We start from the raw sequence: 24846 nt of genomic DNA, 5'->3' as shown, positions 1-24846 counted from the left end.
AGCTAATTCATTTGTGTGAGCGACTGCTATTTCTCGCTCGATGACCTTTATTGTTCAGCTGAAATTATTCTTCTACTCCTTTTCATATTGAAAAGGTGATATGAACTGAAAAGCATTAAAATATTTTTTAAATAGAACAATTATTAGAAAAATAAAAAGTAATAATTAAAAAGTACAGAAGATGATAAAGTTCTAATTTTTTACCATGTGAACTCGTACAATAATATACACTTACTGATTATAATAGTGTATATATATTTAACGAAAAATTACAACTATGAATTAAGTAAAACATTATACAATATATATATAGCCCCAATTATGTAGTCGCTGATTTAACACAGTTCTATTGAAATTGTAATCGATAATTTACAAAAAAAAAATAATAATAGAACGACAAAAAAGAATATAAAAATAGAAAATATCGAGCGGTATTTGTATTTTGAATCCACTACTTCGTTTATCTATGTTGTAAGTAATATTTCTACCTCAAACTGAGATAATGATTTTTCTTATTGATTCGTACGTTACCGTAAATATTCTTAGACAAGGGGGAGGAGGAGGGGACGAAGACGAACTTTTTATAAGTTTATCGATTACTTTCTAACGCTAACAGTTCTGAGGATAGACGCCAAAGGTTTTCGCTGAGAAACCTAAATCTATTTTTACGGCAATTCTTTAGGGTATGGAGAAAAATAATTTTTTTCAGAATATATTTGGGCCGAGTAAGTGCAAAAGTTTCATAATAATAATAATATACTGCTCCCATTCTGATGAAATATACTTTTATCACCCGAAATAAATATCCCTTTCGAAGACAATCTGCCATTGTACATTAAAGATGGAAAGCCCATTTTTCAAAAACCACGTAACTTATTCGTGTTTTCCAAATGGTAACTAATCTTATTAGTGACCAATAAAACCTATCTGTTAATGCAAGTATATATATGAAAGTCTACTCTTAATATATGTTTTAATTTTTAGCATTTTTAACTCACCAGTCGGATTTCTTTCACAGAAATATTTGTTATTTTCCCCTTTTTTGACGAAATTTTGTTATAAAATTAATAATATATATAAAATGGTATTTTAAATAATATAATTCCACCGCGTGACTAAACTATTAGTAACAGTTTTTTTTTTTTTTTTTTAATAAAGCATCATAAAGCATTGTATAAAAATAATACTTAAACATTTAGTAAAGCGAAAATAACTTCCAAACTAATTCAGTAAAAACGTTAATGAATACTAACAAAAACGATACACAATTACATAACCTTTCTGTACGTAAACAAGACTGTGGGAATGACAGCCTCAAGATAATTTAGATATCAGTTCTATCTGTAGTGAAAACTAATGTATCGATTCTACAGGAACTAACAAAAGGTTCTTTTGTTAGTTCTATGAATACGATGAATACTTAGTTCAAGTATTCATAGTCCGTCATATTATTTCGACAGGAAACAAAATTAAACCGGTCAAAACTCAAGGACGTTCGGGAATAGAAAAAAAAAAGGTAATTTATGTCAGCGACGAAGAAGTTAAAGAAACACAGTTATTGTTACTTTACATGACAATACCAGTAATTATTTAATTAATTAATGACAGTAATAAAAATTTGTGTAACTGTAATATTAGAGTACCTTTGGATCAATAATGAGAAATATTTTTTTTCAGTCTGCTCGTCGTATAATATTTATTGAACGTCTGTTGAAGCTTTTTAACCGTTTAACACTGTGAATTCTCACATAATCAGTCAATTAAAGTATAAAAATATTTTCGTGGAGATAAATTCATTTTTAGAAAATTGATTTGCACAAAGAGGTACCGCATTCATAATATTTGAAAGTTTTGGTTGGTGGGAGAGAGATCTATGACGGACCAATGTGGAGAATTTTTTCTATCCATTGGCTGTAGACAAAACCTTCGCGACCCAAGTGCTTATTGGATGAGCCGGAATCTCCTAAGTCAATATACAATTGAATACACCTTGTGAAGCTACACTGATTTAGAGCCAACAGGCAACTGCACCGTTTGTCGGTATATTTTTAGTTTGTAACATGTCTGAATCTCTAGACTAGGATATACGGTCAATTAACGATTGTTAAAATTGCTAGTACGAAGACCGGCCGGGAGAGAGCATCGAAGAGTCGTTAGCGTTAAACGGCTCTGTCTAACTCGAACTTCCGAGCTCACGCACAAAAAGACAAGCAACAGGCCTGTAAGCCATCCCGATAAAAATATTTATGTTTCAACGTTAAACATATGTAAATGAGTTCCAGCTAATACAAAGGTAGATTTTCTCAACTATCTACAAAATTAAAAATGAACGAACAAATAACTGAAAACAGTTTAAAATAAGGAATTTAAATTTAAAAACTTCAGCGTATAAGTGGCATAAACTCAAAAATACTTCAATAAAACTGAAGTGCAGATATTCAAGGCAATAAAGAATAGAAAATAGAAAAGTAGACACCTTTTAAGTCACATTAGAAATTACAGTCTGATAAAGAAGTGCTAAAAGAGATATATTTTGAAAATTAGACTGGTGAAGAATAACTTAAGCCGTAAGGGTCAATTTTAATTAGCGTCAAGTACAAATTGTAAAGAAAGACGAAGATTATTATGTATGAATACAATGAGTAATTAAGGAGTACGACGTTACACGTATACTGTATAAAAAGATGAGTAGAAGTACACTGGAATTAAAAGATTATATAGAAAAAAGAGAATAAAGAATTCCGTTGTATCAGACAAAAGATTACGCTAATATCAAACAAAAATGCAGCATTATTTTTAATTTCAAAAATAATACTGAACGAAATAAACACAGCATATTCAAAATGTATTCAAAACAAAAAAGAAATTTGAATTTATAATGTAAAAATCGTAAAACGTTAACTACGCAATTGCAATTTTACAAATTAAAATTTATGTATAAAAATAGGCATACCTATTATTCAATAGATTAATAAGAATTCAAAAGTGAATTCTTGGGACTATGATAGTAATTTTGTTATAATTTTTGTCGGTAGAACTGTCAAAGAATTTGAATGTTCCGATAAGTTATATTCCGATAAGATTAAACAAACATATATTATATATATATATATATATATATATATATATATATATATATATATCGGTATAATTAAGTTATCAAAACATTGTATTACAATAATTTTTTCCTCTCGAAGTGGCAGCCCTGATTGTCCTACTTTTACCACCGTTGTTCCAGTCCAATGCTCGTTAATTTAGAAGAAACTACGGGCGGGCGACGTTCCCAAATCCCCCCATATATTTCTGCCTACGTATTCACTACTTACACCCAACCCATTAATTTACAAACATCTTCATAGTAATTACACACCACTTAGAAAAGTTTACCACGCAAAATAAGGACCCATAATAGTAATGATTGTAGGACCATTTTTGTTAATGGAATTACACTTATCTAACGTTTTCAAAAATATAAAAAAAAACCTGTTATACCAAAGTAGTTGACAGCGTTTGTTGTCTGTATCTATATTTTATTGTCAAAATTGGCGACTTTTAAAGCAGGAATTTTAATGCAGGAACCTCAAAAAATGTTATCCAGTAGTAGATGCACCATCAGGGTGTTTCGTTTTCATCAAATCGTGAGCCGATTAGAAATTTGAAATATCTACACTGCCTGCGAATATTTCTACATTTACAAATTCGATTTGTCCTTGTGAAATTATAATGCTAAAATACATCCTCGGTAAGTAAATGATTAAAAAATATATATATTATTAGATGGTGTTAAGAGTAATCTATGCTTCAAATTTAAAAAAACATTTGCTATAAAAAAGTTATTGATAATTTTTATTAACTTCTAATTATAATAGTTATAAGTACAATTGGCAAACTTTGTTAAATTTTGGCTACCTTTTTTTTATCTTGATGAAAAGTAACGAATACCTAACTCATAAATCGAGATTATTAGGGTAAATTTGTCTATTGTTTTTATGAGAATATAACTATAATTTTAAAAGCTTATTCTGAGCAGTGTACAAATAATACTATAATTTTCAAATAAGTTGATGTCATCCACATTCAGATTAATACAGTCGGGTCATAAAAATTAAATCCAAGCCTCCAGCGTTTGCACTGAAAAATTCATGGAAACAGGCATAAAAACATTATAATAATAAAAAGATATTTCTTTAGGCTATGTTTATTTCGACACAGAAAACACAATCTTAAATATAATTAGAACGTCCATATGTTTGTTTAAAATTCAACTGAAAATTTTTTTCTACTTCTTGATTAAATAAAATTTGAAGAAGGCGTATATTTGGATAACCCATTGTTAGATCAGCATACGGTTCCGTAACAGAAATCTACATTTAATTTCTGCTTTGATCGAAATCGGGAAAACTGTTCTCGAGATATTTCGGAATTGCAGAAGATGTAATGTTTCACAAATTTCATTATTAGGGAAAGAGTAATTTTCATAAACCGAATTCAATGTTGGACCTAAAACTTAATTCTTTATACTTTTTAAAATAGATTCTTTTAATCAGGAAACTTTTCAAATAGAAATTTTTTTACTTAACTGGGATAACAGTATTCTTTATAAAGAAAATTTCATAACCGGGTGTTTTGTTCAATCGAGATTTTGCTGAATTATTGTTTGTGCAGTGATATTTAGATATATTTTTTATATCTATAGTCACATCAACAATTAAAGCCATTAGCGACTGGAATGTAACTGTAAATGAACCGGTAAACGTGTAGTCTTGAACAGACTCAGGCCGACCATTCCTAAGACGTGTAGTTAATTGAATCCTAACCACCAAAGAACACCTTCATCCATGATGTATTATTCAAATCCGAATAAAAGCGATTAGGATTTACCTTTATTAGGATCTGAACCTAAGAATTCTCAAATTCGAAATCGGCCGATTTAAGGTGTCGAGTTTTACAACTAGACCAACCTTTTGGGTTAATGATATATTGTGACGCCGACATAACCCGACATAAACATATTTTGAGTCGCCGTCGCAGACTGTTGCAGATAGCGTCATGGATATCAAAATGTAATAAGAAGATAATGTGAGTTTTCTTTTAACTTTTCATTTACCAAAATCGGTCAAGCAGTTCAGTAAATATCAGAGAATAAGCAAAATCTTATTGTTTCGCATTATAGGTAGGCGAATGATGAAAATTTTTCATACTCTTTTTTCTACATAGCATATCTACTTGTATAATTAAAACTATGAATGAATCGCAAAGGATGCATTTAATTTCTTTACGTTTCATAAAAATATTACAATAAAAGCTCATTGTTTCTAAATTTGTACAATTAGTGTGTTACTCAGTTATCTCTTATTTATTTAGCTGAGGAAATAAATTGGTGAAAATCTTTAAGCGATGAAAATGAAAATAACTATTTTAAACTACTTCTATAAAAATTCTGTCGAAATTTCTCCTCTACACTTCGGAAATATTTTTTGTGTGATTTATTGTGGATCTATTTTACTAAAAAAATTTCAGGTTACAATAATTAAAGAAATAAAATTTTAAACTATTCTTATAAACAATTTTTTGGAATTTTGATTAGGGTTTCCTTCCGGGTAACAGATAAGGATTAGTATGATCGTGGAGATAATTCAGATTGTTATTAATAAAATGAACGTGTAACATAAAATATTAATTATGTAAATAACTACTCTAATAAAGTGGGTACTTTTTTTGTCACTTACCTGTGAAGAGAGGGAGGTTGTTGACAACTTCAGCAGAAATCGGAAGTTAATTAATTTTGATCACACCAAGTTGTAACCTTCCAAGTCGTTATCTACCGCTAAAACTCAATTAATAAACACGCTGGTTCTCATATCTCACTAATTGGAGTTCCAGATTTTTTTTTAATAAACGAGTAAATTTATGTTGTTTTTTTAAATAAAAAACAAATAATTATTTTGGTAAACGATCTTTTAAAACAAAACCATAATAAATCAATACCTTAATGTACTTAAAAACGTATAAAAAAAAAATAAAGAGCGAAACGGCGCGTAAATAGGTTAAAATACAATATTACACTCAAAAGCGGTTTATAAAATTTTATAAACCGTTTGATTTTCAAATCTTCACACACACGCTCGCGTGCGTACTTGTATGAAAATAATTAAATAAATGGAATAGAAAAATATAAACGTTAATTGATAAACAATTAGCACAAAGCCATGCAATTGCTTCGCAAGTCTATTATTAGTCAGTCTTTTTTCATTTATTTACTTAATTTTCATATATGCATATTCTTCTTAGTGTCAACTAACTAAGATTGTTTATAAAAATCGAAATAACAATCTAGTTCGGAATTTAAGATTTTATAAACTTTTTTAAGCGTAATCTTGTTTTTTTTTTAATTTATATAAACAATCAAGTTTATTAAAAAATAATAAACAACATTTACCAAAAAGACAACAAAAGATAAATACAAATAAAAATTAAAAAAACATTGCTGACAAGCATTGCTCTTTAATATAGGATAATTAAGAGTATGCGGGTGACAATTTTGTATATAGTATACAAATTTATTTTATATTTTTTTATATAGTATAATCTTTTTTTTCAATTTTTTTAATTTATTTAATCACACACACACACACACACACACACACATATATATATACACGAGTATATATTATATGTATACTCTCTGTTAACGAAACGATTCCAACACGGGGTCATACATCTAAATCAGTTCAACCGTTGAGCTGCTACGGTGGAACAAACATACATACATCCATCCCTCCTAAATACATTACATTCCTTTTTGGGCATTGGGTAAAAACACTAGTTAAGACAACAACTTCACAAGTACAAGATACGAAGTTTCCGAATCGATCAGAATGAAGCATCGAGATGCGAGTTATTCAAAAACGATTCATTCAGCTGATAGATTTTTTTTTTATTTCCCACGAAGAGGTATACGCTTTTGATTTAGTATAACACGCCCGTTCCCCCACCGATTCTATAGAAACTTTACAAACATTTAAACGAAGGTTCTAAAATTGTTCTGTGAAAATGTCAACTTTCTAGAATTTACAGAAACAATATGGCGGCTTTCAAATAAAAACAATTTCAGATAAACTACATTTTTTATTCATTACAAAATAGCGGGTAACGATGATTATAAACAGATGATGTATATTGTTAAACAGCTGTTCAAATTTAATAAAACAGATTAATAATTAGTCATAATCATGACTAATTATCTAACTGTTTTTAATTATTCTTGTTCTAGTTGTAATTATTGTTTGTTTTTAGCTACTATTTTGTAATGAATAAAAAATGTGTTTTATCTGAAATTGATATTTTTATTTGAAAGCCGCCATTTTGTTTCTACAAATGCTAGAAGGTTGAAATTTTCACAGAATATCTTTAGAATCTTCGTTAAAAGATCTGTAATTTCTGTAGAATCGGTGGTGGAATGGTCCGAGTGATACTAAATCAAAAGAGTATACCTCTTCGTGGAACCACTACATATATATATATATATATATATATAGCCTATGATATTCCCAGTAACGTTATGTAGTAACGTATGTAGGGTTTCAACACGGGGTCATACATCTAAATCGGTTCAAACGTTGAGCTGCTACGGTGGAACAAACATACATACACCCTAAATACATTACATTCCTTTTTGGGCTGTCGTGTAAAAACGTTAAATATATTTTGTTGTTTGTTATAGCAATTTATTTTTCTTTAAATAATGTAAGCTCCACTACTAGTAAAAGAACGTATAAGATAAAATATTTCATACAAATATGTACGTGCTAAAATATGAAGAGCTCAATATATATAAAATTACCGAAATGTTACTTACATCCAATGAGGAGTAAACACAAATGATCATAATGAACGTGGTTGAAATAATAACCTAATAAGTTAGAAAAAACGATATATATTTCAAAAATACTGTACTCAATATGCTTTTGATTTTTACTTCGGAAACGTTATCCGTGTTTTATAAGTTAATTTTAATACGTAAAACTTTTCACGTTAATAAGATATGGTTTTATATTTGGTAAAGTAATTGCATTATTAAAATGAATTCGATTAGCCGTTTATTCGATAATTTTCGCAAAAAAATTATGAAAACAGATGTAGGTAATAAGCAGAATAAATTCCATAACAATGGTATATTTAAAAGTAGAATCCCCACTTGCCTCATGTTACACATATTTTAAAATTTTCATTTTGAGTAAAGTAAATGACAGTGCCTAAATGATTCAAATGGCGAAAGAATTTGACCGACGTAAGGGCAATAATGAATGTATCTGATGGAGCAAGACTGGCGACAATCGGTCGGGGATGAAATGGTGCAGTAACACTTGGTGGGGATACATATGAGATCTATTCCCTACTCTGCCACTCTACCGATACAAAGCCATCCTACTACAATAATCTCAAGTCGACTATTATGCCCACCAAACCTAACAATAAAAGTTCTATAACAACTTTTATGTAATGTACGGTCATTATTATCATGAAAAGCTTATATCCAAAAATGCGAAGCCCTACTGTAAAGGCGCATTAATAACCCTACATGAATGACCCCCTCTCACCTTTCTGAGAGATCTATAGAATGAAATCTCCGATAGTAGTTTTAAACAAAAAAAAGTAACGATTTATTCTATTACAAGAAGCATATACAATAAATGAAAGTAAGAAACCAATAAAGCAAATCGATTAACATAACACAACTTAGATAATGGACTACAATCCGATCTACTAAACCGATTTCTATTCTAAGATGAACATTAATAATAATATTACCATATACAACATCATTGAGAACTAAAAATAATAAATAAAGAATCGTATCACAGTTATGAAAAACTTTTCTTTAATTACAACTTGAAGCATTTTGAAATCGTATGAAGTACTCTTCTTATTTAGTAAACCTATACTAATTTCGGAACAAGACTTGTCGAAGATTTTTAGGATTATAAAAAAATATTAGGTAAATAGAATAATATAAATATAACCTTCTAATATCGTTTAAAAAAAAAATTATATCACTTAATAACTCTAATATTTTCCCTTTAGGCGGAATGATGTGTTTAATACATTGTTTTTACAAAGAGGAGAGTACGTTAATTTACTTTTTTAAAGTATCTGCCCCATTTTCTTTATTTTCTAACTTAAATTTAATCGTCAATAATATGTAGAGTAATAGAGATTCATTTCCGAAGATGCAACAGAATAAAAATAAAATAAAATTAGTTTCGCAATACAACGATTACCGAACAAATATCTCACTATTTTGCGTAAAAAAAAATTAAAAGAGTTATTTTAATTATTCAATTTATCAGTTACCATTAGGCGAGAAGACTAAAATAAACGAATCGAATAGCTTTAAAACTTATAAGATCGATTAAGGGATACGCGAGTAAAGGTTTTACGGGATTAACAAATAGAAAACGGAGGTTACGTCAGCGGTATTGCAGTTAAGTTACTTAAATCTTCTCCATGTCACGAACGATTAACATTTAACTAACATTAAGTTACTTCTCTGAGACGTGGACGACAAAAACTTTGAAAAAATTCAGTTCAAATAATATATGCATTAGATTAACTTTGAAAGTAAACAAATAAGGGCGCGTCCATCCGGTTAACTAAATGAATAGTGGAGCGCAGTAATTCTATAAACATACATCAAATCGGGAAAATGTTTTCAGCTTCTAATCAATAAACCTCTATCAACATCAGCTTATTTAGCTAGAAGAGGTTTTTTTAACCTCTTCAAATAACATCCTTGACAAGACTTTTACAATATACGAATTAACGTACAAACAAAATAAAATAATATTTATATGTAGTATTATATAATACTAATGTAGTACAGAATTCATAACAAAAACAAAAAAGTAAAAAAAAATAAGCTATTCGTGTAAGAGATAAAATATACTACGTTGACAAGGAAGGAGTATATGAGTACGTTAATTCTATAAACATATCTGTCAAGTATTCAATCTAAAACGCAAATCACTTCTACGGATATATCATGATTCATTCTATAGATAAATAACGTATTTAAAATCGAATCAAAAACCCGAATTATAAAATTAAAAATACTTAAAAAAATTTATTTCACCGGTTACTAAATTTAAAAATGTAAATTTACCAAATTTTGGGGTTTACAACGTCTGTCAGGGTTTAACGAGGGTTATCCTTTTTTACGTTTTCATACACAGATTGTCTCTCTTAGTATTGAGACATATTGATTTTATTTTATGAAAACCTGTTCAGCAGTTCACGTAATATCAGGGAACAAAGAAAGGGGGATGCCGTGAACACATAACAATCGGGTTGCATGTGTGCAGTTATATTTGTGCAGTTTATTCTACTGCACAAATGCGGTCGATACGGTACCCCGTATGACAACCCTGGAAACAACGCGGCCACTACGAAAGACGGAGTAAAACAGTTAAACCGAACGAAAGCTTATAAATAAAAAAAGATCACCTTCTATTAATAATAAAAGCACGTTAAAATCACCAACCGAGCTGTTAAATTTTAGAAGCGAACACGTTTTATTTCTAAAATATAAACAGTCACACTAAAGAGACGATCTAAATAATGTTTGTTAACTGCTTTGATCGTAATGATTATAGGCGACCTGACTTGAGTTATAAATCATTCCCAAAATATACGAACACTGATAAAAAAGAAACGAACATCTGAAAATGAAAACTGAAGTGGTTTCCCGTTGCTTTTTTCATAGAGTTATGCACAGTCACCAAAAGCAAGTTTACCTCAACATCTTAACTATATTCACCGTAGAGACTAGCCGCATAATGAACATCATTATACTGAAAATAAACAGCTTGTATAAGATCTTCTTAAAACTCAGATACATTAAACAACATATCTGCGTTAAATGACTGGGACAGATAATCTAAAACAACAACAAATTAAAAGATCCTTCTCTGTTGTAAAACAATGAGTTTTATACGTTGACTGAAATCAGCGAGGGTAAGAATTGAATACAGCGTCTAAAAAAAGCATAAAACTTAAAAAAAAAACTCTGTTCACGTTATTTTCCTTTGTATAACATGTCATTTAAATACGGAAAAAATACAAATTTTCATACTCTATTTATTTTACTTCTTTATAAAAAAAAAACAAACCTAAAACAAATTCTTAAAATTCTATACTTTAACAAGTAAATTTTTAAAATTGAACAACTAAATAGATAAAAGAATGCATGGATCCTATAAATAATGCAATAAAAGAAAACAGAATATTCGTTTTTAATAGATAGTAGTAATAAAAGTTCGACATTATATCCAAATGATATGTTTTCCAAATTATTCTAAAAAAGGGAATTTAATTTAAATAGTGAACTTTTTATTAGTGTAATTTATTTATTTTTCATTAGTTTAGTGATAAATTTGTCTGCAGCTAAAAAAAAAGAAAAAATTTTTGCAATTCCACATAAACATGAATACATTTAAAATAGTAGTAGGTGAATTGTTTTTAGAAGGTAGATTTTAAATTTTATATATTAAAAATAAAATAATTTTTTAATAACTTTATGGAAATTACTATCATATGCTAAAACAAAAGAGATGTAGAATTTTACATAATAAATGCAAATACACTAAAACTCTTTTTCAGATTTAAATCTGTGAAATTTTCTAAATACGGATACTATTTATAACAGAAATGCATATGTAGTTTTTGCGTCGGATTTATCATACTAGTTTATATTGTAAAATAAATTAATAATTTTTAAATTTGTTTACTGGCTGCTTTACGAGCATGAAGAATGGGCAAAATAATCAGAAAAGAACCTACACGGGTAATTTTACCAAACAAATTGGAATACAGCGAATATTCAAAACAACCATTTAGAAAATTTCTTTCTTCTTCTATCAATACGATTGCGTGTTGAATTCGAGTCGGTGAACTGTAAAACTTTATACCAAATGTTGACGTCATTTAGCCTAAAAACTATAAAATCTGAAATATTTCAGAATAATACACAATAATTTATTAAATTATACAATTTAAGTACGAGGTTTTATAAGAAAAAAAAATTATTCTTAAAATTTAAATTTATAAGGTTTGTTCCAGCCTACTAGGAATTTTAAATTTGTACAAGTTCCAATAAATTAAAATATAAGCCTACTTAAAAATCAAATAATATATTATTTATACGCTAATCTTTCCGTATCCTTTATTTAACGGTCGAGTAAAATCATTCTAGAATATTTTTTTTTTCAACGCATAAATGATTACAAACGTATGGAAAGGTATGGCAACGAGTATCATAGATAAATACGACCTAATGTGTACTGTGAGACAATGAAAGCTACAACAACATATATCAATCACAAATGGATCGCTGGAAAGCTGTGCCAAACCAGAAACTGTAGATTACCTTAAATTAGAAAAAGATTTTTTAGGAAATTATGAGACGGAATTTGTTGAAGGTTTGCAAAAGCTTCTTACAGAGAGAATACGCATTCTGAAGGAAGGGTTGTGGTAAGCGGGAATCGAAGAAATAAATATGCTATTATAAAATTTTTACAAAAACGGGGCAAAGCACGTTAGTAATCAAACTGTTAGCAGAAACCTTGATTAAGCAAGTTTACAGCTTTGTATTATTTCCAAACCTGACAGTTTGGAGACCGAATTGACAAACGATGGCGTCTGAGCACTCTTTTTGAACATTTTGGACGGTTGACATTATCATAAAATTATTTACACATAGGACTGGATCGTAATATTTATTTCGTTCACAACAAAGATGTGAATATATGCAATAATACCTCGAATCTGAAAAAGTTTTTTTTATCTACAACAAAGTTTCATATTTCAAAAAAATGCAATGCTGTCATTGTGTCGAAAAGTGGAAATTAATTTTTTGGAAATATTATACGGTCTGGTAGAGATATTCCGATCAAAATATATCCCGGTACTTTTAAGTTATTCGCAGAAAATATATTCTGTTAAGTCTATATAACTATCGTACAATTTACAAAAACTGACTGAATTTATATAGAATTTACTATGACTTTACATAAACATATTGGTTATTGTCAAATAACCAGTATCTCGTAATAGATTTTTAACTATTTAGTATCTAGGATACTTACTGCGCACTTTTTTAACACCTTGTTCGCAGATTTCTTCAATTTAAAAGGAACACATCTAATTTTCAGTTTACTAATTCAAGAGATCGGTAAGTTTTTGAAAACAGGTAATTCTTGTTAATCATTAACGTTTCTTTAATTCAGCTGATACATACTTCAGTCATTACTGATTTAATTTTTTTTAGATCGAAAGAATTAATATGAAATATCATAGTTTACTCGTATTTTGCATAAAAAACTTGTTCTTTTACGTAAATTATACAGAGTGAGCAACATAAAACCGAACCCATAATGAAACCGCTACCCAACACTATTTATGAAAGACTCTCACACACCTAGCGCGACTAGTGAATATATATGTTACTACTGATTGTTGCTGCCGTTTGTCAGGTGGTTACGTGTCAGTGCAGTATACGTTCTGTTGCAGTGCTGTATTGTGAGTGCAGTTGTGTTTGTATATAACCCACCGGGTTGATCTAGTGGTGAACGCGTCTTCCGAAATCAGCAGATTTGGAAGTCGAGAGTTCCAGCGTTCAAGTCCTAGTAAAGCCAGCTATTTTTACACGGACTTGAATACTAGATCGTGGATACCGGTGTTCTTTGGTGGTTGGGTTTCAATTAACCACACATCTCAGGTATGGTCGAACTGAGAATGTACAAGACTACACACTTCATTTACACTCATACATATCATCCTCATTCATCCTCTGAAGTATTATCTACACGGTAGTTACCGGAGGCTAAACAGGAAAAAGAAAGAAAGTTGTGTTTGTATAAAATGCCGTTTTTTAACCCGCGGGACCACCGTTAGTTATTACTTCAGGGGATGAGATGAATGACAATTTTTGTAGCGTGTGAAAACGCCATCCCGATCAAGTATGTCATTTTCACATGCTATAAAAATTTGTCACGTTCCCCCAGAGTTGTCTACTTGCGATTTTTTTCTTTGGGGCTACTTAAAGAACAGCGTTTATGCATCTAATCACCACAATATTGATGAATCGAGGTGAACATTCAACGAGAAATCAACGTAACTAACAACAATGTTTTGCGTCAGACGACTCTCAATATAATCAGTCGAGCACAAAAATGCATCGATGCCCAGGGTGGTCATTTTGAACATCTTTTGTAACAATAAGGTAAATAAATGAAACATTTAAATTACGTTTTATGTTTTTCTTATTTAATTTATCCTATCATTTATAAAATCTCATTCCAACATAACCTACCGATTCTGCAACGTTTACGTTATGGGTTCCGTTTTTATGTTGCTCACCCAGTACTACAGGAATAAAATTTCTCTATTACCGAATTTATGAATATATATAAATAACAAAAGACTAAATAGATGTATGAAGCCCAGCAATAGTAATAACTATGTCCTCATTAGTGCAAAATCAGAAAAAAATATTGATTATTCATGTCTCACAAGTCAAAAATAAAATCATTTTTTTTCCAGAGAAAGGTATAGCGATTTGTTCAAACGATTTCAAATTTTTATTAATAAGAACGTAAAGAAAGTTTTTTCCATAATTTAAAAGAAAGTGTTTTTTATAATCGCATGCAGAAATTATTAAAAAAAAAAAAGTGATACAGATTACTTAAATTTTACAACGGGATAAATAAAAATCATCCACGTACTGACACAATCCTTTCGGAAAGTTTTTGTGCACTGGAATTATGAAAGTGTAATGACGAAACTTTCTTAATTATTGCTTTGTATTTTTATTTCATATTTTATAGAAATGCATATTACAATAACTGGAATAGTTATAAAAGATGTAGAAAATGATCTCCTCCAACATCAATACAACACTGCACACACGTTTCTTCAAAAATTAAACCAGCTGATGTACTTGAATGTCTCGTACGTATGCCGTAATTGCGGTTTTTAGCACGTCAATCGTGCGTGGTCTAGTGCGATACACTGCTTATTTTGCTGCCTCCCATAGAAAATAATCTGGGGGATGCCGAAATGGATTCCTAGGCAGGATTCAATGACGGAATTTTCAAATATTCACCCAATTACTGGAAAAACTCAGTTGCGATAAACAATTTTTTGACATACGACAGGGGGATTTCACTACTTTGTTGCTGAGTGTCTCGATAACTGGAGTATTATTTTTTAAACTGTTGTAAATCTTGAACCCGTGACAGTAGAAGGGTAAAACTTTGCTGACTCAACAAAAATGTAAAAAACTACAAAAAAAAGTTTTCTTGGAAAATGCACGTACTAAAAATAAACTTGAAACAATATTAATTAACAATCTAGTATATTTTACCTTCATTATCAGAAATTGAGGTTTAAATATTTCAATTGCATATCACTCTTCAACCTTCGTTTTACTCACGGCAATGAACCCGTATTTTCAATTTATTTTTTGATCCTGAGCAGAATAAAAACAAACAATACTATTTTTATTATTAATAAACTTCACCGATGATTTTATTAATTTTTTAAATTTCCAGATGATGATATTGGTGAATTTTAACATTTTAATTTTTTGACACCGGGTTGTTACCGCTCTTAAATGACAAATATATTTATTCTATCTTTCGTTCTACTCTATAATTTTTTTACTCTTTTTATTTATAGTCGCAGCAAAAATTAAAGTCATTACCGACTGGAGTGTAACTGTAAATGTACCGATAAAAGTGTAGTCTTGAACAGACTCAGGCCCACCATTCCTGAGAGGTATGGTTAATTGAACCCCAACCACCAAAGTACACTGGTATCCACGATCTGGTATTCAAATCCGAATAAAAACAACTACCTTTACTAGGATTTGAACCTAAAAACCCTGAACTTCGAAATCAACTGATTTACTATGAAGAGTTTTACCATTAGCTCAACCCGGTGAATTACTCTAATTATTCTACTTATAATATGGAAGCAGAGATGATAAACATACAGTACAGTCGTACATATTTATTTAGTTCTCCTTTCCTAAGTATGGTAAAAATAATATTTTATTGAAATCAGAGTATGTGTTTGATCTCAAAAAAATATTCTGCACACAAATTTTCTACCCGTATTGTATTTAATTCTAGTCGACCTAGAACAAAAAATTTATAAAAGAGACAAGTAGACAAAAGAAAAGCTTTGATTCACCTAAGCTCTTAAAACTATCTACTGACAGAATAAAGGAGAAAAAATCAATGCAAGCAGAAAAAATAGAAATTCCTTTGATATATTTTTTTTAACTTCTTGGATTTTAACTTCTTGGATATAAAGTTTTTTAACTTCTAAAATAGATTTTAATTCCTACAAAAATTAAATTAAATTTTTTTTTTTAAATTGGCGTACACATTATGTTTATGAATAGAACGCATCAAAAATTTAAATACCGTGTAACTTCATTTCAATAAATAATTTGTAATAATAGATTATATTAATAAAAAAATTCTAGGAAATATCTTTACAATTCGTCCATCATTCAGTTCTATAAAAATAAAAAAAATATTTTTCTCAATCGTTTCAATAAAAGAAACGATATTCGATAAGGATTTCAATTTACGTAAATTTACAAATTTGACAGAATCGTAAACAAAAGATCTAACCAATAACGTCTATCGAATATTAGCACGTATCCACAAAAAATAAACTTGATGTAGCGATAGTATATGTAAATATATGAAAGTTTGCGTGCACACAATTCACAGTAATTTCCTTTCAATAAACCCTCCTCTATGAATCATGAGACCTTGCCGTTGGTGAGGGGGCTTGAGTGCTCAGGGATACAGAGTAGCTGGACCGAAGGTGCAACCATATCGGAGAGGTATCTGTTGAGAGCCAGACTAAGGAATGATTCCTGAAAGAGGGCAGCAGCTCTTTCAGTAGTTGTTAGGGGCGTGAGTCACAATGACTTAAACGGCCGTATCAACATCACTCAGTCCTCTGAGTACTGCGCAGCTGAAAGCAATGGAAAACTACAGCTGCTTTTTTTCCAAGAAAATGTGGCTCTCTGCATTTTCACATAGCAACAATGGAGGCGCCTTCCTTGGTAAAATATTCCGGAGGTAAAATAGTCCCCCGTTCGGATCTCCGGGTGGGGACTACTAAGGAAGGGGTCACCAGAAAATTAAAAAATAACATTCTACGAGTCGGAGCGTGGAATGTTAGAAGCTTAAAAAAGGTTGGTAGGCTAGAAAATTTAAAAAGGGAAATGGATAGGGTGAATGTGGATATAGTAGGAATTAGTGAGGTTCGGTGGGAAGAGGAAGGCGACTTTTGGTCAGGTGATTTTAGAGTAATTAACTCAGCTTCAAATAATGGGCAGGCAGGAGTAGGTTTCGTGATGAACAAGAAGATAGGGAGGAGAGTGGAGTATTTCAAAACGCATAGCGATAGAATCATTGTAATAAGGATAAAATCAAAACCTAAACCGACAACGATTGTTAACGTTTATATGCCTACAAGCGCCCATGATGATGATGAGGTAGAGTGTGTATACGAAGAGATTGATGAAGCAATTAAACACGTAAAGGGAGATGAAAATTTAATAATAGTTGGAGATTGGAATGCAAGCATTGGAAAAGGCAAGGAAGGAAATATAGTGGGTGAATACGGGCTGGGCAAAAGGAATGAAAGAGGGGACCGACTTATAGAGTTTTGCACGAAGTATAATTTAGTAATTGCCAACACCCAATTTAAAAATCATAATAGAAGAATATACACTTGGAAAAAGCCAGGCGATACTGGAAGGTATCAGATAGATTATATCATGGTTAAGCAAAGATTTAGAAATCAACTCGTTGACTGCAAAACTTACCCTGGAGCAGACATTGATAGCGACCATAATTTGGTGATAATGAAATGTAGATTGGGGTTTAAAAACCTGAAGAAAAGTTGTCAGATGAATCGGTGGAATTTAGAGAAGCTTGAGGAAGAGGAGGTAAAGAAGATTTTTGAGGAGCACATCGCAAGAGGTCTGAGTAAAAAAGATATGGTAGAAAATGTAGAAGAAGAATGGGAGAATGTTAAAAAGGAAATTCTTAAATCAGCAGAAGCAAACTTAGGCGGAATAAAGAGAACTGGTAGAAAACCTTGGGTTTCAGACGATATATTGCAGCTGATGGATGAACGTAGAAAATATAAGAATGCTAATGATGAAGAAAGTAAAAGGAACTATCGGCAATTAAGAAATGCTATAAATAGGAAATGCAAACTGGCGAAAGAAGAGTGGATTAAAGAAAAGTGTTCAGAAGTGGAAAGAGAAATGAACATTGGTAAAATTGACGGAGCATACAGGAAAGTTAAGGAAAATTTTGGGGTAAATAAATTAAAATCTAATAATGTGTTAAACAAAGATGGTACACCAATATATAATACGAAAGGTAAAGTCGATAGATGGGTGGAATATATTGAAGAGTTATACGGAGGAAATGAATTAGAAAATGGTGTTATAGAGGAAGAAGAGGAAGTTGAGGAGGATGAAATGGGAGAAACAATACTGAGATCTGAATTTAAGAGAGCATTAAAAGATTTAAATGGCAGAAAGGCTCCTGGAATAGATGGAATACCTGTAGAATTACTGCGCAGTGCAGGTGAGGAAGCGATTGATAGATTATACAAACTGGTGTGTAATATTTATGAAAAAGGGGAATTTCCGTCAGACTTCAAAAAAAGTGTTATAGTTATGATACCAAAGAAAGCAGGGGCAGATAAATGTGAAGAATACAGAACAATTAGTTTAACTAGTCATGCATCAAAAATCTTAACTAGAATTTTATACAGAAGAATTGAGAGGAGAGTGGAAGAAGTGTTAGGAGAAGACCAATTTGGTTTCAGGAAAAGTATAGGGACCAGGGAAGCAATTTTAGGCCTCAGATTAATAGTAGAAGGAAGATTAAAGAAAAACAAACCAACATACTTGGCGTTTATAGACCTAGAAAAGGCTTTCGATAACGTAGATTGGAATAAAATGTTCAGCATTTTAAAAAAATTAGGGTTCAAATACAGAGATAGAAGAACAATTGCTAACATGTACAGGAACCAAACAGCAACAATAACAATTGAAGAACATAAGAAAGAAGCCCTAATAAGAAAGGGAGTCCGACAAGGATGTTCCCTATCTCCGTTACTTTTTAATCTTTACATGGAACTAGCAGTTAATGATGTTAAAGAACAGTTTAGATTCGGAGTAACAGTACAAGGTGAAAAGATAAAGATGCTACGATTTGCTGATGATATAGTAATTCTAGCCGAGAGTAAAATGGATTTAGAAGAAACAATGAACGGCATAGATGAAGTCCTACGCAAGAACTATCGCATGAAAATAAACAAGAACAAAACAAAAGTAATGAAATGTAGTAGAAATAACAAAGATGGACCACTGAATGTGAAAATAGGAGGAGAAAAGATTATGGAGGTAGAAGAATTTTGTTATTTGGGAAGTAAAATTACTAAAGATGGACGAAGCAGGAGCGATATAAAATGCCGAATAGCACAAGCTAAACGAGCCTTCAGTAAGAAATATAATTTGTTTACATCAAAAATTAATTTAAATCTCAGGAAAAGATTTTTGAAAGTGTATGTTTGGAGTGTCGCTTTATATGGAAGTGAAACTTGGACAATCGGAGTATCTGAGAAGAAAAGATTAGAAGCTTTTGAAATGTGGTGCTATAGGAGAATGTTAAAAATCAGATGGGTGGATAAAGTGACAAATGAAGAGGTATTGCGGCAAATAGATGAAGAAAGAAGCATTTGGAAGAATATAGTTAAAAGAAGAGACAGACTTATAGGCCACATACTAAGGCATCCTGGAATAGTCGCTTTAATATTGGAAGGACAGGTAGAAGGGAAAAATTGTGTAGGCAGGCCACGTTTGGAGTATGTAAAACAAATTGTTGGGGATGTAGGATGTAGAGGGTATACTGAAATGAAACGACTAGCACTAGATAGGGAATCTTGGAGAGCTGCATCAAACCAGTCAAATGACTGAAGACCAAAAAAAAAAAAAAAAAAAACCGACAGTTAAAATTAACTGTTAACAAAGAAAAGAATCAGATAAAGATTAAATGTGATTATTCGTAATGAATGATTAATTAAAACGTTTCATGTTATTCGTTACTAAAATAAGTAATGCCGACTGAACTCGTCAAACGAACATTTTTAATTATAGAAAAAAAAAGAACAGCCAGGGGGAATTTCTTTATTTCCTCTTTTTTAAATAACGTAGTAAATTTAAAAAAGAACAACTGCAAAGAAAAACCCTGAAATGGTCGGCCATAAAAGTTTATTTAAACTGTCATTAACTATACTTTTTCTTCTAAATAACACTTCAACAGGAACATAAATAAAATCTTATACCATCGTAGTTACAATTACGTTCAAATTCAATTATAAAATTGAAATTATGTAGTTAAAAAATCGTTTATTTAATACCAGAAGCAGCTATTTTGTGTCACTATACAGAAACAAGATTCTTGTCGTTAATATATTATTATGACACGGAAAATAAATACAAATTAATGAAATGTAACAGTAATTAATTTTTTAACATTTTAAACGAAAAAACTGCATGAACAAAATAACGCAAGTCTTCTAATTTAATAAATATAATTTATAGGGTTTTCAGAGTTAATAACTTAATTATTCTATTTTAACAATTAAACTTGATCATTTATTTTTTTTTAAATAAAAAAAACTAATTAAAAATAATTACACCATGGACTTAATTATACTAAATTAAGTTTATTATGTGAATACGTAAGATAGATTAATTTTAAACGAATACTGAACCCGAATAAAACATTTTTTTTTAATTAAAAAAGAAATAAAATTAAGTATGCATAAACTGTTTAATTGTAAATAGTTATTTTATTTAATATATATATATATATATATATATATATATATATATATATATATATATATAAATTAAATGAAATTAAGAAAAAAGTAAAGAAATACAGAATGTATTTAAAAAGTAATATCTTTCTTTGCCCCAAAAAAACAATGAAAAAAAGTCTCGGCACAATTTATCATAAAATAAATCCAGGCTACATTAGGCGGCAACTCGCCAACAAAATATCATACAAAATGAGAAAGCACGAAATCAGCTGTATTTTGTCTAGAACTTGTGGCTATATTAACAAAAACAACTTTCAGATTAAATATTTTAAAATTTAAACAGAATATTTTTTTATAGTTTTAAACAGAATAAAAACCATATTATACACACTACTATCAAAATTAATAAAAATACTTTCCTGGCATCGATTTATTCTTATAAGTGGTATAAACCAAAACGTTTTAAAAAAAATTATATATCTACAATTTTAAACTTTGATCGGTTCCACATTTAAACTTGAGAAAAAGGATTTTAAGAAAAATATTTAAGGAAAACGATAATAATGACATCAAAATGGAACTAAATCATGATAAAACTTATAATTTTTTAGTACAAGGGCAGTCCAGAAAGTAACTTAGGTTTGGAAATAAAAAAACAACCAAATAAAAAAAAATTTTATTATACATATTTGAAAGAGACAATCTTGAACTATTTTTCTACATAGTCGCCATTTAAATTGAGGCACTTATCATAACGATGCACAAGCTTTTCAATCCCTTCTCTGCAGAAATCTGCCGCCTTGGATTTTTGGCACCCATGCTGCACAAAACTATTGATAACCAAGCTTCTCCGATACAATTTCATGCAATAAACTTCCTAAAATTTGGTGGAAATGAAGTAAGTGTTCCGTAATCGCAATGTGGCGATTTTCTTGAATTTTATCGTTGATTTTCATCGTCAGTTTATGTCACAAAGCTAGGCCTACCACTGAGGACGTCATCTAAAACACTGGTACTGTAATTTTTAAATTGAATGAACCACTACCTCATACCACCTTCACTCATTATTCCATCTCCGTACACCTCGTAAATTTTCCGACGAATTTCAACTGGTTTGAGATTTGCACCTCACAACTCGCGGGATTTTCTTTTAGTCTTAATTTAACCACTCCAAAACAAAACGGAAAAAAGCGGCGAAGAGTTCCATCATTTTTCTAGGTTCGCCGAAAAAGTTGTGCAACTTTGTCTACCTAGTGCTTCATTCTCGAGAGCTACTACTTTGAAAGAAAATGAAATGGAACATGGAACATTAAAGTAAGTAAGAATGCAAGTAAAGAACTATGTAAAAGAATTATTGTACTCGTAAGTAAAATTTTGAAATACGGCAATCATGATGACTGTATCTATCTGTCCCCTCGACCAAAATTAAATTACATCAATGTCCCATATGAAAGAACATGGTGCCAAATTTCATTCAAATCGGTTAATAGTCTGGATATATCAGGCAAAAAACAGGCCAACCTACGTACAAGTACATACAAATTATAAGTACATCTTTCCAGAATTTTTCAATGTTAAATTTATTTTTTTGTTAGAGGTAGAATCATGATACGTCAAGATCAGTAAAAATCCAAACATATACAATTTGATCCGCCTAACAGAATTTCCCTTATATATTAATCGGGTAAAATTTTATACATTGTAACTATATAACCGGGAAAGTAAAAATAAACCTAATAAAATTTTCAATAACAGTGGTACGCATTTTTTGTTGATTTCCACTTAAGCTCGTACCTTTAGCGTGAGACTAAACGTAAATGTTAGTCATAGTCTATGAAAAACGGCATGCCTGACCGGAATTCGACCCCGGGACTTTGTGAATGAAAGGCTGAAACGCTATCACTCCGCCACGAAGGTCGGAAAATTTTTTATTTTAATTTCGAACAAGGCTCTCTACTTCTATTTAGGGAAACAATTTTACATAATTTACTCACTAAAGATTATTCAATTTATCCAAAATTCAAATTAAACAATCTACGGAGAGATTAGTAGTAAAAAATCTTGTAGGCAAGTTTTTTCCATAGATTTATTCTGTGCATAGTAAAAGTATTAATAAAAATAGTATTTTATTCTTTTGATCCAATAAATCTTTACGATGAAAATAATTGTAACCGTTCAGTAAACTGCTGGGTTACGTGTTCATCACCCGGGTACTGTTTTTCTACATTAAATAATTATATATAGTGAATTAAATACATTTAATTATATATACACGTAGCACAATTATACCTCTGTTTAATTAAACGAATTAAGAATAAAATCGAACGTTTATAAAGGTGAATTAAGGTCATCTACTTCAGAACGGAAATATCGATTATATAATATGGATATCTCTATTTCGGGTTGCAGATAACTGGATACTAAAATCACATGTAAAGTAATCTACATTTATGGCACAATTCCATTGAACAATAAATCTTAATGCTACAAACAAGCATTCACTTTAAAGAGAATTTGTCTGATAACATCAATTTACGAATACCGCAAAATAAAAAATATATATTATTTAATTTCCTCATACTAACGCACTGAACAAGTTTCCATTTCTAATAGATTATATCAAGACACTTTTCATGTTTTCCAATATTTTATAAATAAACTATTAAAAAAAAAATGAATAAATTGAACTCGTTTGTAACTAATAAATTTATCACGACCTCTATCGACTCAATCATAAACCAATAATATATAAATCTGGTCGATAAACAAACTGTTACCATCCAACCACATTAACTTTTGACATACCAAACGATGATTAGGCTTCGTAAAACATCTAACGGTACCTTTGATAAATTCAAGTAGTCTTCAGTCTGACAAATTACACAAAATTATAGCATAATTAAAATACCTTTAAGTATTTAGCTGGATAGATAAAAATAAAAAACAATTATCAGCCGGTAGTTATGTTTGACTTAGAGATTTATGGTGGAGTGTATTAATGTCTAAAAAAAATTAAAATGTGCTAAGCCAAGAGGTGTAAGATAAAGGTTAGTTTCTCTCCATAATCAGAAACATAAATTATACGATAAGAAATCGGGTATTAATTTTTGTTTTTGTTTAACAGATGAATAATCAAATGATGATACAGTGTACCCGACTCCAAAAAAAAGAAGTATTTTTGATAATATTTTTTACCCAAAATACTGAGAAATAAAAGAAAACGTAGAGATTTTGATGGATAAAAATTCTTTTTTTGACCTATGTAGAAGGATTTTTTTTTTCAAGGTCCGATCGACCGCGAAATAAAAACCCGCGCAGAGTCTCTAGTAAGGCCTTCAATCACGCCGCGTCACTTCGTTTAGTTCTGAACACGCAGCTAGCACGTAAAGATGTCTACAACAATAGCATCTCCCGCCAAGTGTGAAGTGGGTGCGGTAATTCGATTTTTTCAGGTTGAGGGGTGTAATGCAGCTGAAATTCATCGACGAATAAGTAATGTGTACGGTGAAACTTTAATGAGTGACAGCAAAGTGCGACAATGGTGCAAGAACTTTAAAGCAGGACGTACAGATGTTCATGATGCAGGCGGTTAGGGAAGGAAGCGAATGTCAACCGATCATCTCGTTGAGCGAGTGGATGAGGCAATTCGAGAAAATCGTCGGTTCACAATTTCTGAATTGAGTGATTCGTTTCCTGAAATTTCAAGGTCAGCTCTCTACACCTCTGTGAGCAAGAGACTTCAATACCGCAAACTGTGTGCGAGATGGGTTCCCAAGATGGTGTCCGACCATCACAAAACAATGAGAATGGACGCCTCCCTAACGTTTCTCCAGCGCTACCACAATGAAGGAGAAGGCTTTTTGAACAAAATTGTCACAGGGGACGAGACATGGGTCCATTTCGAAACTGAAG

The 24846-nt window shown here is 30.6% G+C and overlaps 1 protein-coding gene across 10 annotated transcripts in view; it reads right to left on the bottom strand.

Moving 5' to 3' along the window:
* Piezo (piezo type mechanosensitive ion channel component) overlaps positions 1–24846 on the bottom strand; it is a 481248-nt gene that overhangs the window by 384046 nt on the left and 72356 nt on the right. The window lies entirely within an intron of this gene.

This window comes from Lycorma delicatula, chromosome 2 (assembly GCF_047948215.1).
Source record: "Lycorma delicatula isolate Av1 chromosome 2, ASM4794821v1, whole genome shotgun sequence".
Taxonomy (NCBI): domain Eukaryota; kingdom Metazoa; phylum Arthropoda; class Insecta; order Hemiptera; family Fulgoridae; genus Lycorma; species Lycorma delicatula.
Note: the sequence above shows the minus strand (reverse complement) of the source record. Positions and strands in the feature narration are given on the sequence as shown.